The sequence below is a fragment of the Loxodonta africana genome, unplaced genomic scaffold (assembly GCF_030014295.1).
Source record: "Loxodonta africana isolate mLoxAfr1 unplaced genomic scaffold, mLoxAfr1.hap2 scaffold_842, whole genome shotgun sequence".
In the NCBI taxonomy this organism is placed as follows: Eukaryota; Metazoa; Chordata; class Mammalia; order Proboscidea; family Elephantidae; genus Loxodonta; species Loxodonta africana.
The window spans coordinates 15,824-34,192 of NW_026975585.1; the positions used below are offsets into that span (position 1 = coordinate 15,824).

Here is an 18,369-nt window from a genome sequence, read left to right on the forward strand (position 1 = left end):
AGACTAGAATGAACAAATGCCAACCAATTTTTATTGAGTAAATACAATATGTTGTACGTGTGTGTTTGTGTGTGTGTATGTATGTGTTTTCTTATACTTAGGTTATATTGGCATGAATGCAAACATAAATAAATATTGTCTGTAACATGAATATGTTTTAGAAAGAGCTCCAGTGTGACAGAATGATAAGTTAGAAAGACTTCACCAGAGGCGTAGAAATGGATCTCAGAGAACCAGTGGCTGCTCTGTGTTTTATGGTATTATTTTGGCCACCCAGCCATCACAAATGTTATATATAATTTATTTATATTTTTTAGAACATGGTCATAATTAGAGTCTTCTTCAACAGAACTCTCAATTTGACCAATCCTTGATTGAAGCCTACAGTTATTTTTTCTAGTAGAGGTGGCAAAAATTACGCTGAAGTAAGTTCCAAAACTTTGAGAGATTTGAGGCTTTTCTAGACCCTCTTGGAAACCTGTGAAGCTGCCATACGAACAAACACAGACTAGAATATTGGCTAATGAGAGAAAAATAACCAGTTGCCCACTTCTTCCATTATACTATCTGACATTTAGCACACCAGATTTGAGAATGAAATCCTCTTCTGTCAGCTGACCTGCTAGCTGATCTCACAGACCTACATAAACTGAGCCCCGATTAGTCAAGCATAGACCTGATCAGCAGAACTGCCCACCTAACCCATATAATAAAAAAAAAAATAGTGAGCAGTAATAATGACTGTTGTTTTAATAAATGCATTTTTGCATAGTTTTCTGTGTGTAAGTCATTTGAGTCACTCATTTTCTCAGTTAATGGCAAGATTATCAAAAAGATTTTCCCAAGCCTTATTATATGACAATTTAGACTATTGGTTACATAGAGGCTGTTCATTTAAAAAGATGCGATTAAAATTTTAGGGAAGAGCCAAGATGGTGGAATAGACAGACGTTTCCGGCGAGCCCTCTTTACAAAAAAAAGACCCAAAAAAGCAAGTGAAATCAGTATATTTATGACTAGCTAGCAACTCACAGCATCACAAAAGCAAGCTTAGAAAACGAAAAGAGGGGCAGGGGGAGGAAGAGAAGGTTCAGAAGCAGAGAGGAGTTACTGGACTGGAATCACGGGGAGCTCTCAGGCACCATTTCTGGAGCAGTGGCAGTGGGCTGGCACTAGCATTCGGCCACAGTTTCCCCAGGGAGAAGCTGCCAGCTACACATCCTACTCACAGCTCTGGAACCAGAGAAGAGCAGCACTCTCGGCAAAAACTAAGTACTTGTGTATATTTTACCACATCCCCCCACCCCCAAGCTGGCTTCAGTGGCTGAATTCCCTGGGCATGAGATAGGCACTGTTGAGTGCCTAGAGCCATCCTCCCAGCCTTGGAGAAGGGAAAAAATTGCAACTGGGGGAAAGAAAATTTGCCAGCTCCACTAACCGGGGGAGCTCAGGACAGAAGTGGCTCCTGTCCAGGCATAAATGGTCCATGGACTTTGAGCACCATTACCCTCTACATGGACCTGTGTGGGCCTATTTCAGGAGAATAGGCCCTTGTGGGCAAACTACAACCATTTCAGCTTTGTGGTGAAGACATGGGTGTTTGATGTTTGGAATTGCATTGCCTATTAAACAGGGTCCTCACCTACCCACATCAGGGTCCTAAAGACTGTTAGCTCCATTCAGGTCACCCAGCCACCCATGAGAAGTGTCCAAGGATAACTAGTACCTCCCAGTGCCTACAACCAAAACACTGTGTGCCCATTGTATGTCTGCAGAACCCACCCACCTGCACACTTTAAGGAACAGGAATATGCTTTCCTCAGAGACACTCGGGGGTTGGTTCTCAGCCTCCTGCCTTGTTCAGAGCATAACCCCCTGCTACAATCCGATACTGGTACATACACCAATCACCACTGCCCCTCTAAGACTGTAGGACAGAGCCTGTACCACACACTTGATCAGATACCTGGAAACCTGAATTGAATTCATACAAGAAAAGTGAGTGCACTCCTAGATTGATATACCTGATAACAGGTGTAGCCATCTGGGGACAGTATGTCAGAACTCTAAAGGCAAAAATAATCAAGGTAGCTCACTCAAGCAACCCATTTGGGCATATCAAAACAAAACAAAGCAAGAAGCTATGACACAGCAAGCAAGCATAAACTAATACAATAACTTACAGAAGGCTCGGAGACAACTGTCAATATCAAGTCACATAAAGAAATGGACCATGATCACCTCAACAAACTCTCAAAACAAAGAACCCAGGAATCTTCTAGATGAAAGTGCATTTCTGGAATTACCAGAGCGAGAATACAGAAGATTAATATACAGAACCCTTCAAGACATCAGGAAGGAAATGAAGCAATACACAGAACAAGCCAAGGAACAGACAGATGAAGTAATTGAAGAAATCACAAAGATTATTCAGGAACATAATGAAAAATTCAATAAGCTGGAAAAATCCATAGACAGAAAGCAATCAGAAATTCAGATTAACAATAAAATAACAAAGTAGACAACTCAACAGAAAGTCAGAGGAGCAGAATTGAGCAAGTAGAAGCCAGAATTTCTGAACTCACTTAGCACTAATATATTTAAAGAAAAATCAGATAAAAGATTTAAAAAAAAACAAAGAAACCTTAAGAATCATGTGGGACCCTATCAACAGAAATAACCTATGAGTGATTGGAGTACCAGAACAGGGACGGATAAGAGAAAATACAGAGAAAACTGTTGAAGATTTGTTGGCAGAAAACTTCCCTGATATGGTGAAAGATGAGAAGATATCTATCCAAGATGTTCATCAAACACCATATAAATTAGTGACATATTATAATCAAACTTGCCAAAACCAAAGATAAAGGGAGAATTTTAACAGCAGCTAGGGTTAAACGAAAAGTCGCCTACAAAGCAGAGCCAATAAGAATAAGCTTGGACTAGTCGGCAAAAACCATTCAGGCATGAAGGCAATGGGATGACTTATTTAAAATTTGAAGGAAAAAAATTGCCTGCCAAGAATCATATATCCAGCAAAACTGTCTCTTAAATATGAAGGTGAAATTAGGACATTTCTAGAAGAACAGAAGTTTAGGGAATTTGTAAAAACAAAACCAAAACTACAAGAAATACTACAGGGAGTCTTTTGGTTAGAAAATCAATAATATCAGGTATCAAACCAAGACTAGAACATTGGGCAGAGCTATCAGAAATCAACTCAGACAGGGAAATAAAAAAAAAAAGGAAGATTAAAAAAAAAAAAAGCTCAAAACAGGGTAACAGCAATGTTGTTATATAAAAGAAGACAACATTAAAACAGTAATGAGGGATTAAGAAACATAATCATAGATCTTCCATCTGGAGAGGAAGATACGGTGATACAAAGAAATAAAAGTTAGGTTTAAATTTAGAAAAATAGAGGTAAATAATAAGGTAACCACAAAGGAGACAAACTATCCTACTCATCAAAATAAAATACAAGGGAAAAATAGAGACTCAGCAGAAACATAGTCAACAACAACAAATATGAGGAAAGGACAATATATAAAGAAAATCTACACAGCACATAAAATCAGGTGGAAAAAGAAACTGTCAACACACAAAAAAAGACATCAAAATGATAGCACACAAAAGGAGCTCAAAATGGATCAAAGACCGAAATATAAAATCTAAAACTATAAAGATCATGGAAGGAAAAATAGGGACAATGTTAGGAGCCCTAATACACAGCATAAACAGTATACAAAACATTACTAATAATGCAAAAGAAAAACTAGATAACTGGGAGCTCTTAAAAATCAAACACCTATGCTCATCCAGGCTTCACCAAAAGAGAAAAAAGATTACCTGAAGACTGGGAAAGATTTTAGCTATGGCGTTTCCCATCAGCACCTGATCGCTAAAATCTACATGATACTGCAAAAACTGAACTGCAAAAAGACAAATAACCCGACTAAAAAATGGGTAAAAGATATGAACAGACACGTCACTAAAGAAGACGTTCAGGTAGCTAACAGATACATGAGGAAATGCTCACTATCATTAGCCATTAGAGAAATGCAAATCAAAACTACAATGAGATTCTATCTCACTCCAACAATGCTGGCATGAATCCAAAAAACACAAAACAATAAATTTGGGGAGGCGGTGGGGAGACTGAACATTTATACACTGCTGGTGGGAATGTGAAATGGTTCAACCATTTTGGAAATCAATTTGGCGCTTCCTTAAAAAGCTCGAAATAGAACTAGCATATGATCCAGTAATACCACTTCTTGGAATATATCCTAGAGATATAAGAGCCTTTACATGAACAGATATATGCACACTCATGTTCATTGCAGCACTGTTTACAATAGCAAAAACCTGGAAGCAACCAAGGTGCCCATCAATGCATGAATGGATAAATAAATTATGGTATATTCACACAATGGAATACTATGCATTGATAAAGAACAGTGAGGAACCTGTGAAACATTTCATAACATGGAGGAATCTGGAAGGCATTATGCTGAGTGAAATTAGTTGCAAAAGGACAAATATTGTATAAGACCACTATTACAAGAATTCAAGAGATAGTTTAAACAGAAAAGAAAATATTCTCTCGTGGTTATGAGAGGGGGGAGGAGAGAGGGTGGGAGGGGGTATTCACTAATTAGATAATAGATAAGAACTGCTTTAGGTGACAGGAAAGATAACATACAATACCGGTAAGTTCAGCACAACTGGACTAAACCAAAAGCAAAGAAGTTTCCAGAATAAATTGAATGCTTTGAAGGTCAGTGTAGCAGGGTCAGGGGTTTTGGAACCATGGTTTCAGGGGACATCTAAGTCAATTGTCATAATAAAATCTATTAAGAAAACATTCTGCACCCCCCCTTGGAAAGAGGTGCCTGGGATCTTAAACGCTAGCAAGCGGCCATCTAAGGTGCATCAGTTGGTCTCAAACCACCTGGATCAAAGGAGAATGAAGAACACCAAGGACACAAGGTAATTAGGAGACCAAGAGACAGAAAGGGCCACATAAACCAGAGACTACAACAGCCTGAGACCAGAAGAACTAGATGGTGCCCGGCTACAACCGATGACTGCCCTGACAGTGAACACAACAGAGAACCCCTGAGGGAGCAGGAGAGCAGTGGGATGCAGATCCAAAATTCTCCTAAAAAGACAAGGCTTAATGAGACTAGAAGGACCCCGGTGGTCATGGCCCCCAGACCTTCTGCTGGCCCAGGACAGGAACAATTTCCAAAAACAACTCTTCAGGCAGGAATTGGTTGGACAAGGATTTGGAGAGGGATGCTGGTAAGGAGTGAGCTTCTTGGATCAGGTGGACACTTGAGACTATGTTGGCATCTCCTCCCTGGAGGGGAGATGAGAGGGTAGAGGTGGTTGGAAGCTGCCAAAATGGTTGTGAAAAGAGAGAGTGGAGGGAGGGAGTGGGCTGGCTCATTTGGGGGAGACAAATTGGGATTATGTAGCAAGGTGTATATAAGTTTTTGTGTGAGAGACTGACTTGATTTGTAAACTTTCACTTAAAGAACAATAAAAATCAAAGAAAAAAGTTTAGAAATATTTAAATATTGTAATTTCATTGAATGTTGCTAATATAATGTTTTATAAAATGGAATTACCTTGTGTGCTTTAAATTCGTTTTTATCAATAACTTGGAGATTCTCATTGAGATTATTCAATTCATGGATTATGATCATGACATGAACCCCATTTGATATATTTTATTTAATCATCCTTTAAGCACCCTTCCCATCTCTTTAAATCTAAGATAAATAAATAAGCAGCATAACCGTCTTGTGAGTGTTTTGCCTACGTGATGTAAGGAATCACCACCAGTTATGTTTTTTTTTTCCTAATGGTTTTGGAATTTTGCTATCATTAGACTCTCTTTCTCAGGAGACATGCATTTAGTAACAGTAGTTTGGGGTTGAGTTTCAAAAAAATAATCTAGTCAACAAATACTGTCATCACTACTGTATATCAGAGTTCAATATATCATCATATGGGTTAAAACGCATGTCTAATACCAATCTTTTCAATGGAAAGAAATATGCATAAACAAGGACAAAGCCATTGTCTTCCTAGAATGCCTTGTGTAGTTCTATGTGCTTTGTAATTATGCAATAACTAAGGTCATCCTGCTGGCCGTGATGGACTACAACTACTTTGAGGCCCTCTTCAACACACTGCTGTACATGGTCATCATGTCCCACCTGGTGTCTGGATGATACCTGTGAGGAGCCATGTGTTCTCTGATTTGCATGTTGAGATCCTGTCCTAGTTCCCAACATGATCAAACCCTACTTCTGCAATCAATCCCTTTTCTTATCACTTGCTTGAACTGATGTCTCTATGAATGAACTGCTACACTACATTGTGGTCACCGTCAATGAGATCATCACCATTGTTGCCGCCCTTACCTCCTACTTGTTTATTCTCATCACCATCTCAAGAATGTGGTCAGCAAATGCAAGACAAAAAGCCTTTTCCACCTGGGCCTCCCACCTTGCAGCCATCCTTGTCTTCCATGGAACAATACTTCTCATTCATTTCAGGCCCCACTCTGGCAGCAGTCTGGGCACTGAAAAGAGGCCATGGTGTACCTTACTGTGCTGATTGCTACACTGAATCCCCCGATTATAGCCTGAGAAGCAAGTATGAGAAAAAAGCTGTCACGAAAATCGTGGAATTCAACTCATTTTCTGAGGTACCATTTTCTTTACTGGACTTAGGTTTTCAAAAGGGACTTTTAAGTAGGGATTTGAGTTTGGATGGAAACGGATGAAATGGAAAAGGGAGAAGGATCTAGGGTGCTATGCTTGTTTCTTTATTATCTCTTCACCTTTTAGGCTTATCTTAAGATTTCCAGCACAGTCCAGAGAATAATTCGAATGCATCCTCTGGCTCCCCGCTTTCTCCAATCACTGAGTATTTTGACTGAGTTTGTGGGATTGTATTAATCCTTAATTTTTTTGTTTTGTGATTTTCTAACATAATGCACGTACAGACACGTGGCTTTCCAGCATTATTAATACTTCTAATAATTTTTAATGAATTTACTTTTTTTCTTCCAGGGAATGATATATATTTGTCTCATACCCTCATATAAAAAAAAAAAAAAACCTCATATACATTATAGTTATTATTATTTTTAATTTAGAGGAAGTTCAAGTGAATGAAAATATTTCTAACTTTCTCCAAAACGCACCGTGATAAAGGCACCCCAAATTCTGTGCTGAACTCATTTTATACTCCTGGGGCTATGTGATTCTCTGTGAGAGGCACAATTGTAGATTTGCCTGCCTGTTCATGGAAGGATGAGATCATTAAACATCTAGGAAACATTCCAGAATTGTATCTTTTTCTTCATTATTATTTTCTTTTTTTGTGTGTGTGTGAAAATTTACACAGCAAGTTAAGTCCCTGTTTTACAGTTTTCTCACCAATAGTTCAGTGACTTTAGGTACGTTTATTACAATGTGTCAACATTGTCTTTAATTGTGTTCTGATTTTCCCGTTTCCCGGACTCTATTTGCCCTTATCTGTTATCTTTTCATTTTTGCTTTTGAATGATTGTTGACCTTTTGGTTTCATACTGATGGTTTTTCAGTAGATCACTGATCTTATGGGAAATATCCTTTATTTTGTGTGAAACTCTGCTATTTAGTAAAAGTTGATCTCAGGGGATTGATTGATTCAGTTCTAGGTTTAAAGAATGTCTCAGAGAAACAGTCTCGGAGCGCCCTGTTTAATATTCCAGTTTGGTTTCACTATTTATTTTATTTTTATTTATTGTGCTTTAAGTGAAATTTTACAAATCAAGTCAGTCTTTCATACAAAATATTATACACACCTTGCTATGTACTCCTAGCTGCTATCCCCCCAATAAGACAGAACACAACTCCTCTATCGTGTATTTCCTGTGTCCTTTCAACCAGCTCCTGTCTCCCTCTACCTTCTCATCTCACCTCCAGACAGGAGCTGCCCACAGGGTCTCATGTGTCTACTGGAGCCAGGAAGCTCACTCCTCACCACTATCATTTTCTGTCTTATAGTCCCAGTCCAATCCCTGTCCGAAGAGGTGGCTTCAGGAATGGTTCTAGTCTCGGCCTAACAGAGGGTCCAGAAACCATGACCTCCAGGGTCTCTCTAGTCTCAGTCAGGTCATTAAGTCTGGTCTTTCAGAAGAATTTGAGGTCTGCATACCACTGTTCTCCTGCTCCATTGGGGATTCTCTGTTGTGTTCCTGTCAGGGGAAGTCATCAGTGGTAGCTGGGCACCATCTAGTTCTTCCAGTCTCAGGCCGATGTAGTCTGGTTTATGTGGCCTGTTCTGTCTCCTGGTCTCGAATTTTCCTTATGTCTTTGGTGTTTTTCATTGTCCTTTGCTCCAAGTGGGTTGAGACCAATTGATGCATCTTAGATGGCTACTTGCTAACATTTTAGACCCCAGATGCCACTCACCAAAGTGGGATGCAGAACATTTTCTTAAAACATTTTGTTATGCCCATTGACCTAGATGTCCCCAGAAACTATGGCCCCTAGACCCCTTTCCCTGCTGTTCTGGCCTTTGAAGCACTTGGCTGTGTTCAGGAAATTTCTTCGCTTTTGGTTTAGTCCAGTGTGCTGACCTCTCCTATTTTGTGTGTTGTCTTTCCCTTCACCTAAAATAATTCTTGTCTACTATCAAATTAGTGAATACCCCTCTCTCACCCTCCCTACCCTCATAACCATCAAAGTATATTTTCTCTGTGTTTAATCTTTTCTTGAGCTCTTATGATAGTGATCTCATACAATACCTGGCCTTTGGTGACTAAGTAATTTCACTCGGCATAAAGCCTTCCAGATTCCTTTATGTTATGATACATTTCATGGATTCATTCTTGTTCTTAAATCGTTGCATAGTATTCCATTATGTGAGTGAGTATATCAAAATTTCTTTATCCATTCATCTGTTAATGGGCACCTTGGTTGCTTTCATCTTTTTGCTATTGTAAACAGTGCTGCAATGAACATGGGTGTGCATATATCCGTTCATGTGAGAGCTCTTATTTCTCTAGAATACATTCCAAAGAGTGGAATTGCTGGATCTTACTGTACTTCTATTTCTAGCATTTTAAGGAAGCGCCAAATCAATTTCCAAAGTGGCTGTACAATTTTACATTCCCATTAGCATCGTGTGTGTTCCAGTCTCTCCACAACCTCTCAATTTATTATTTAGTGTTTTTTTTTTTTTGATTACTGCCAGCCTTGTTGAGGTGAGATGGTATCTCATTGTAGTTTTTCATTTGCATTTCTCTAATGGCTAATGATTGTGAACATTTCCTCATGTATCTGTTAGCTGTCTGAATATCTTCTTTGGTGAAGTGCCTGTTCATATCCTTTGCCCATTTTTCAGTTGGGTTATTTGTCTTTTTGTTGTTGAGTTATTGCAATACCATGCATGTTTTAGAGATCAGATGCTGATCAGACTTTTTGTAGCCAAAGAGTTTTTCTCAGTCTGCAGGTAATCTTTTTACTCTTTTGGTGGAGCCTTTGGAGGAGCATAGGTGTTTGATTTTTAGGAGCTCCCTGTTACCTACTTTCTCTTCTGGTGTTTATGCACTGTTAGTAATGTTTTATATACTGTTTTTGCCATGTATTAGGGCTCCTAGCATTGTCCCTATTTTTTCTTCCATGATCTGTATTGTTCTAGATTTTATATTAAGGTCAATGATCCATTTTGAGTTAGTTTTTGTGGGTGATGTGATGTATGGGTCTGTTTCATTTTTGTGCAGACGGGTAGCCAGTAATGCCAGCACCATTTGTTAAAGATATTCTCTTTTCTTCATTTAATGGACTATAGTTCTTTGTCAAATATCAACTGCTCATATGTAGATAGATTTATGTCTGGATTCTCAACTCTGCTCCATTGGTCTATGTATCTCTTGTAGTACCAGTACCAGACTGTTTTGACTACTGTGGCAGTGTAATAGTTTCTAAAATCAGGTAGTGTGAGGCATCCCATTTTGTTTTTCTTTTTCAGTAATACCTTACTTACCAGGGGCCTCTTTCCCTTCCGTGTGAAGTTTATGTTTTGTTTCTCCATCTCGCTAAAAAATGTCATTGTTTTTTGGATTGGGATTACATTGTATCTATAGATTGCTTCAGGTAGAACAGACATTTTTACAACGTTGACTCTCCCTTTCCAGGAGCAAGGTATGTTTTTCCACTTATGTGTGTTTCTTTTGATTTCTTGCAGCAATGTTCTGTAGCTTTCTTTGTATAGGTCTTTTATGTCTCTGGTTAGATTTATTCCTAAATATTTTATCTTCTTGGGGGCTATTGCAAATGGTACCAACTTGGTGATTTCCTCTTTTTCTGGTGTAGAGGAATCCAAGTGATTTTTGTACTTTTATCCTGTATCCTGATACCCTGCTGAACTCTTCTATTAGTTCCAGTAGTTTTCTTGAGAATTCTTTAGGGTTTTCTGTGTGTAAGGTCATGTAATCAGTAAGTAGAGACATTTTTACTCCTTCTTTACAATTTGGATGCCTTTATTTCTTTTTCTAGCCTAATTTCTCTGGCTAGGTCCTCCAGCACAATGTCGAATAAGCCATCCTGTTCTGGTTCCTATTCTCAAGAGGAATGCTTTCAGACTCTCTCCATTTAGGATGATGGTGGCCGTTGGCTTTGTATAAATGCCACATATTATGTTGAGGAATTTCCCTTCAAATCCTATTTTTCTGAAATTTTTTATCGTGAGTGGGTGCTGGACTTTGACAAATAACTTTTTGGCATCAATTGATCAGATCATGTGGTTCTTGTCTTTTGTTTCATTCATATGATGGATTACATTGATTGTTTTTATAATGTTGAACCATCCCTACATACCTAGTATGAATCAACCTTGGGCATGGTGAATTATTTTTTTCATATGTTGTTGAATTTTGTTGGTTAGAATTTGTTGAGGATTTTTGCATCTAAGTTCATGAGGGATAAGTCTGTAATTTTCTTTGGGTGTGTGTGTGTGTGTGTTGGTCTGTTTACCTGGTTCTGGTATCAGAGAAATACTGGATTCATAGAATGAATTTGGGAGTATTCCATCCTTTTTTATGCTCTGAAATATTTTCATGGTAGTGGTGCTAACTCTTCTCTGAAAGTTCGATTGCATTCTCCAGTGAAGCCGTCATGGCCGGGGCTTTTGTTGTTGTTGGGATTTTTTTAATTACCTTTTCAATTTCTTCTTTTGTTATAGGTTTATTTAGTTGTTCTATCTCTGTTTGCATTAGTTTAGGTAGGGATTGTGTTTCTAGAAAAAAGTCCATTTCTTCTGGGTTTTGAAATTTGTAAGCATACAATTTTTCATAGAAATCTGATATGATTCTTTTAATTTCAGTTGGATCTATTGTGATATCACCCATCTCATTTCTTTTTTGGGTTATTTGCTTCCTCTCCTTTTTTTCTTTTGTCATTCTGGCCCATGGTTAATTGAATTGGTTAATCTTTTCAAAGAAACATCTTTTGGTCTTGTAAAATCTTTCAATTTTTTTCTGTTCTCTATTTCATTTAATTCTGCTCTAATTTTTATTATTTGCTTTTTTCTACTAACTGAGGGTTCCTTTTATTATTCCATTTCTATTTGTTGAAGTTTTATGCATAATTCTTTGATTTGGGCTCTTTCTTTTTTCTTCTTTTTTTTAATGTGTTCATTTATTGCTATAAATTGACTGCTGAAGTCTGCTTTAGTTGTGTACCAAAGGTTCTGATCAGAAATGTTTTAATGATTGCTGGATCATAGGATTCTTTTGTTTCTAGATTTTGGAGAAAGCACCATACCATTTTCCATAGTGGTTGTACCGTTTAAAGATACACCAACACTGCTAAGGATTCCAATCTCCCCACATTCTTGTTAACATTTATTGTTATCTGTAGTTTTTTAATCAGTGGAATTTGAGCCTGGGTAAGAAGATATTTCATTGTAGTTTTGATATGCACCTCTCTAATGGAAACCCTCGTGGCACAGTGGTTAAGTGCTATGGTTGCTAAGCAAAAGGTCAGCAGTTCAAATCTACCAGGCGCTCCTTGGAAACTCTATGAGGCAGTTCCACTCCGTTCTATAGGGTCGCTATGAGTCAGAATTGACTCGACGACAGTGAGTAAAGGTAAGGTAATAGCTAATAAACTTGAAAACCTTTCTTACGTTTATTGGCTGCTTGGATATCCTCTATGCTGAACGTTCTGTTCATGTGTTTGCCCATTTTGTGATTGGGTTGTTTGTATTTTTGTTGGTGAGTTGTTGCAATTTTTATAGGTCTTAGATATTAGACCCTTATCAGATAAAACAGTTTCAGAGATGTTTTCTCAGTCAGTAGGTTTTCTGTTTACTCTTTTAATAAAGCTTTCTGCTGAGCATAAACTTTTAATATTTATGATGTCACATTTATCTATCCAACATAAATGGTGGATATACACATGGACCTTGTCATATGGAATATGCAGTAATCAAATTGACTACATCTGTGGAAAGAGTCTATAGAAAAGCTCAATATCATCAGTCAAAACAAGGCCAGGTACTGACTGTGGAACAGACCATCAATTTCTCATGGGCAAGTTCAAGTTGAAACTGAAGAAAATTAGAACAAGACCAGAGGGCCAAAATACAACCTTGAGTATATCCTACCTGAATTTAGAGACCATCTTAAGAATAAGTTTGACACATTGAGCATTAACGACCAAAGGCCAGATCAGTTGTGGAATGACATCAAGGACATCATACATGAAGAAAGAGCTCATTAAAAAGACAGGAAAGAAAGAAAAGATCAAAATGAATGTTAGAAGAGACCATGAAATTTGCTCTTGAAAATCAAACAGCTAAACCAAAAAGCAGAAATAATGAAGTAAAAGAACAGAACAGAAGATTTGAAAGGGCAGTGTGAGAAGACAAAATATTATAATGACTTGTGCAAAGAGCTGAAAATAGAAAAACAAAGGGGAAGAACGTGTTTGGCATGTCTCAAGCTGAAAGAACTGAAGACAAAATTCAACCTTCAGGAGCAATAGTGAAGATTCTAAGGGGAAGTATTAAACAACGCATGAAGCATCAAAAGAAGATGGAAGGAATATACAGAGGCATTATACCAAAAAGAATTTGTTAATATTCAACCATTCCAAGAGACAGCTTATGAAAAGAAACCCATGGTACTGAAGGAAGAAGTCCAAGCTACACTGAAGGCATTGGCAAAAAACAAGGCTCCAGGAATCTATGAAATATCAATTAAAATATTTCAACAAACGAATGCAGTTCTCGAAGTGAACACTCCTCTATGCCAAGGAATTTGGAAGACAGCTATCTGGCCAACAGACTGAAAGAGATCCAAATTTATGCCTTTTCCCAAGAAAGGTGATCCAACTGAATGTAGAAATTATATAACAATATCATTAATAGCAGATGCAAGCAAAATTTTGCTGAAGATCATTCAAAAGCAAGTGCAGAAATATATCCACAGTGAACCGCCAGAAAATCAGGCTGGATTCAGAAGAGGATGTGGACCCAGGGATATCATTGCTGATCTCAGATGGATCCTGGCTGAAAGCAGAGAATACCAGAAAGATGTTCACCTGTGTTTTACTGACTCTGCAAAGGCATTCAACTATGTGGATCATAACAATGTATGGATAAAATTGCTTGTGAAGAATGGGAATTCCAGAATACTTAATTGTGCTCATGAAGAACCTGTACATAGATGAAGAGGCAGTTCAGACAGAACAAGGGGATACTGTTTGGTTTAAAGTCAGAAAAGTTGTGCATCAGAGTTGTACCCTTTCACCACACCTATTCGCTTTGTGTGCTAAACAAATAATCTGAGAAGCTGGACTATATGAAGAAGAACGGGGTATCAGGATTGGACGAAGACTCATTAAAAACCAGTGTTATGCAGATGACACAACTTTGATTGCTGAAAGTGAAGAGGACTTGAAGCACTTACTGATGAGTATCAAAGACCACAGCCTTCAATGTGGATGCACCTTAACATAAAGAAAACAAAAATCCTCACAACTGGACCAATAAACAGCATCACGATAAAAGAGGAACAGAATGAAGTTGTCAAGGATTTCAGGTTACTTGAATCCACAATCAACACCCACGGAAACAGTAGTCAAGAAATCAAATGACGCATTGCATTGGGTAATCTGCTGCAAAAGACATCTTTAAAGTGTTAAAAACCAAAGATGTCACTTTAAAGACTAAGGTGCCCCTGACCTAAGCCATGGTATTTCAATCGCCTCATATGCATTTGAAAGCTGGGCAATAAATAAGAAAGGCAGGGAAGAACTGACATCTTTGAATTACAATGTTAATGAAGAATATTGACTAGACCATGGACTGCCAAAAGAATGAACAAATCTGTCTTGGAGGAAGTACAGCCAGAATGCTTCTTGAAAGCAAAGATTGTGAGACTTTGTCTAACATACTTTGGACATATTATCAGAAGGGATCAGCCCCTGAAAAAGGACATTATGCTTGGCAAAGCAGAGGGTCAGAAAAAAAAGAAGACCCCTCAACAAGATGGGTTGACACAGTGGCTGCAACAATGGGCTCAAACGTCATAATGCTCATGAGGATGATGCAGGACCGAGCAGTGTTTCGTTTCATCATACAGAGGGTCGCTTTGACTAAATGGCACATAACAACAACCACTGTATAGATGATGACACAGTTTTGAACCTGTGTGATTGTGATTCACACAAGTTTTTATAACCAGAAATGACTGGTTTAACACAGGAACATAGCTCTTTGGACTCCAATGCTAGTGGACATTTGATTATTATTTCACTTTGTCAGTCAAAGAGTTCATGAAAATTAATTTACCCTTCAGAAAGGACATTCGCAGGGGCCACTTCAATATTCCTAGATAATGCCTGGATGTTATTTACTTAGAAGTTTTGTTACTGGTAGTATCAGGTCTGGAAATATTTCTAAGATTTGTTTAGACTAATTTACATTTATTAGGGCAAGGATGAAAGTAATACAAAATTCATGTGGGAATTTTGAGGAATTACACTTTAAATTTTCTGTTCTAATATTCATATGAATAAATAAAAACTCACGGTTATTCAGGACAAAAAAAGACTGAAAAAAACAAACTAGAGTAGGAAGCTTAATCCTAAAAAGTTGAAAATAAATTATAAAGTGTCTATTATTAAAAAAGTGTTATATTTTGACAAAGAGAAGTTCAAGAGCCATATAGGGGATCTTTCCTTAGCCATTTGAGGAAAAATGGAATTGGATCACTTTCTTACTCCACACATCAAAGTAGGTGATGAAGATAAAGTTTCAAATTTACTTTACATGAATATACAGAAACTTAATATCAAAAACAAGAGAGAAAAAATTAACATGACAAAAGAAAAAATGAGAAATCACCGCTTCTATAAGAGTTGAGTAGAAAAAGAATATTAGTCCTATAGAAAAATGGACATAAGATATGATTAAAGAGTCCACATTAAAGAAATACAAATAGCTCTAAAATATACCAAGAGTTGTTCAGTTGGACTCATAATAATAGAAGCACAAATGAAAACTGCACTTAAGACATTGTTTCTCACCTGTTAGAACAGCACACAGCGTTCAGTCAATTCATATTTAATAATGTGTCTCCTATTGATATAGGGTCACTATAAGTCAGAATCAACTCGATGGCAGTGGGTTTGGTTTTTTTTTTTTTTTTTTGGCATTGATACATATACCTGATAATTATGGGAGAGTATGGCAATGTCCAGGAGACTCGGGAAGATGACTTTGAAATATAAATGTTTCTTATAAAATTTCCCTGATACCGTAATTTTCCTCCAGGCTTTGCAGTACAGCGGATAAAAGTACTTAATTTTAATTGCTTAGTTATTGTCCTCTTGAGAATGGGGCAACATATAGTCTCTAGGGTTCACGACCCAAGGTTGTGACTACAGATGTTTAACATTGCATATACTTCACTCCCATCCAAGTTTCCCAGATGCAGGAGAAGCCTTCTCTTTGCCGTTAGCAGGTTTGTTTTAAAATTTGAAAGACATAATGATATTAACTTCAATATAGGGTATCTAGAAAACAACTAAGGGGGAAAATGCAAACTTTAGATGCAGACAGTTCATGAGGAATATAGAGTCAGGGCAAAGGGTGCATATCTGATCATGCAAGGAACAGGATGTGCACCCTTTATGCATAGAGCCAAGCATAGAGGACTTGACTCTTCAATAATAGTGCCCTGGATGAGGACCTGGGGTTGGGGAATAGATGTGCCCCGACAGTTTTGGGAATGTGTATTTTCTTCTGTAAATTTTTTGGAGCAGTTGTCAAGGTAGAATCAACAAGTATTTAAGCAGAACGGAATAATCATTGATTAGGCAGAATCTTTACTAAAAGGATCTCTCTCTCTCTCTCTATCATCCATCCATCCATCCATCCATCCATCCATCCATCCATCCATCCATCCATCCATCCATCCATCCATCCATCTATCTATCATCTATCTATCATCATCATCATCATCTACAATCTCTCTTTCTCTCTCTATCGTCTATCTATCATCAATCTATCTAACTTTCAAGCCTTAATTAGGATTACAAAGTACCATGTAATCTCTAGAGCCCTTGTGGCATAGTGGCTAAGAGCTTGGCTGTTAATTAAAAGGCTGACAGTTTGAATCCACCAGCCACTCCTTGGAAAACCTGTAGGGCAGTTCACCTCTATCCTATAGGGTCATTATGAGTTGGAATCGACTGAATGGCAACGGGTTTTTATGTAATCTCGAAACCTCATATTTCATATATTTGAAAATACTAAAAATTAGACTTGAGAACTTAAAGTTCAAATCAATGGCTTTATTGGTTTTCCTTAAGAAAAACTTTTTAAAAAGTTATCATGTTTTAAAATTTTGGAAGTTTAGCATTTCTCAATTAATAAACACATAGATTCTGAAAGAAATATCTTTTCCAGTCTCAGGGAAGGATAGTTAACTAAGCATCCTACATCCTAACTATGTTTAATTTTTTTTTTTTTTTAATTTCCAGGATTGATTCAGATTTTAACAAACAGAAGCCATGTCATTTTCAGAGAGAAATAAAAGTGGGGCCATGTTCACTCTTTTGGGCTTCTCAGATTGCCCAGAACTGCAGGTTCCCCTCTTCGTGGTATTTCTGGCCATCTACAGTCTCACTGTTGTAGGGAATCTTGGGATGATTGTAATCATCAAAATTAACCCCAAACTGCACACCCCCATGTACTTTTTCCTCAGCCACCTCTCATTTGTGGATTTCTGCTATTCCTCTATCATTGCTCCCAAGATGCTGGTGAACCTAGTTGTAGAAGACAGAACCATTTCGTTTTTAGAATGTGTAGTACAATACTTTCTCTTTTGTACCTTTGTGGTGACTGAATCCCTTCTATTAGCTCTAATGGCCTATGACCGCTTTGTGGCCATTTGCAACCCTCTGCTCTACACAGATGCCATGTCCCAGAGACTCTGTGCTATGCTGGTGGTGGGATCATATGCATGGGGAGTAGGGTGTTCCTTGATACTCACATGCTCTGCTTTGAAATGATCTTTTCATGGTGCCAACACAATCAATCACTTCTTCTGTGAGTTCTCCTCACTTCTTTCCCTTTCTTGCTCTAATACTTACCTCAGTGAGTTGTTGCTTTTTATCTTTGCTACTTTTAATGTGGTGAGTACATTACTCATCATTCTCACATCTTATGTGTCCATTGTTGTCACCATCTTGAAAATGAGTTCAGCCAGTGGTCGTCATAAGGCATTCTCTACCTGTGCCTCTCATCTGACTGCCATCACTATCTTCCATGGCACCATCCTGTTCCTCTACTGTGTACCCAACTCCAAAAACTCCAGGCACACCATCAAAATAGCCTCTGTGTTTTACACAGTGGTGGTCCCCATGTTAAATCCCTTGATCTACAGTCTGAGGAATAAGGATGTCAAGAATACAGTCAGCAAGATAATGGATGCTAAAGTCTTCTCTCATTAAACATATTATTTTAGTAGAATTTGTCGCCAATTTATAAACAAAGTACTTCCAAAAAGATTATTTTAAAAGATACCTTTAAAATTAATCTTTAATACTGTACAATGGTAAGGATATGGAATTTTGGTTCAAAGAGACTAATCTTGGCTTTGTCTCCTCATTGCAGGAAAAAAAATCACCACCTCTAATTTTAATTTTTAAATCTATGCAACTGTGATAACAGGAACTGGGTCATAATCTGATAATGAAGACCTAAAGATAATATAGATACCATGAAAGGCACCTTGCAAAATCCGAATAAACATTAATTCCATCCCTCTTTCTTATAAGGTCCTTG

The 18,369-nt window shown here is 37.7% G+C and overlaps 1 pseudogene; it reads left to right on the forward strand.

The window, feature by feature from the left end:
* Nucleotides 1-16,663: 16,663 nt before the first annotated feature.
* Nucleotides 16,664-18,337, forward strand: LOC135230175 (olfactory receptor 5D18-like; annotated as a pseudogene).
* Nucleotides 18,338-18,369: the final 32 nt, after the last annotated feature.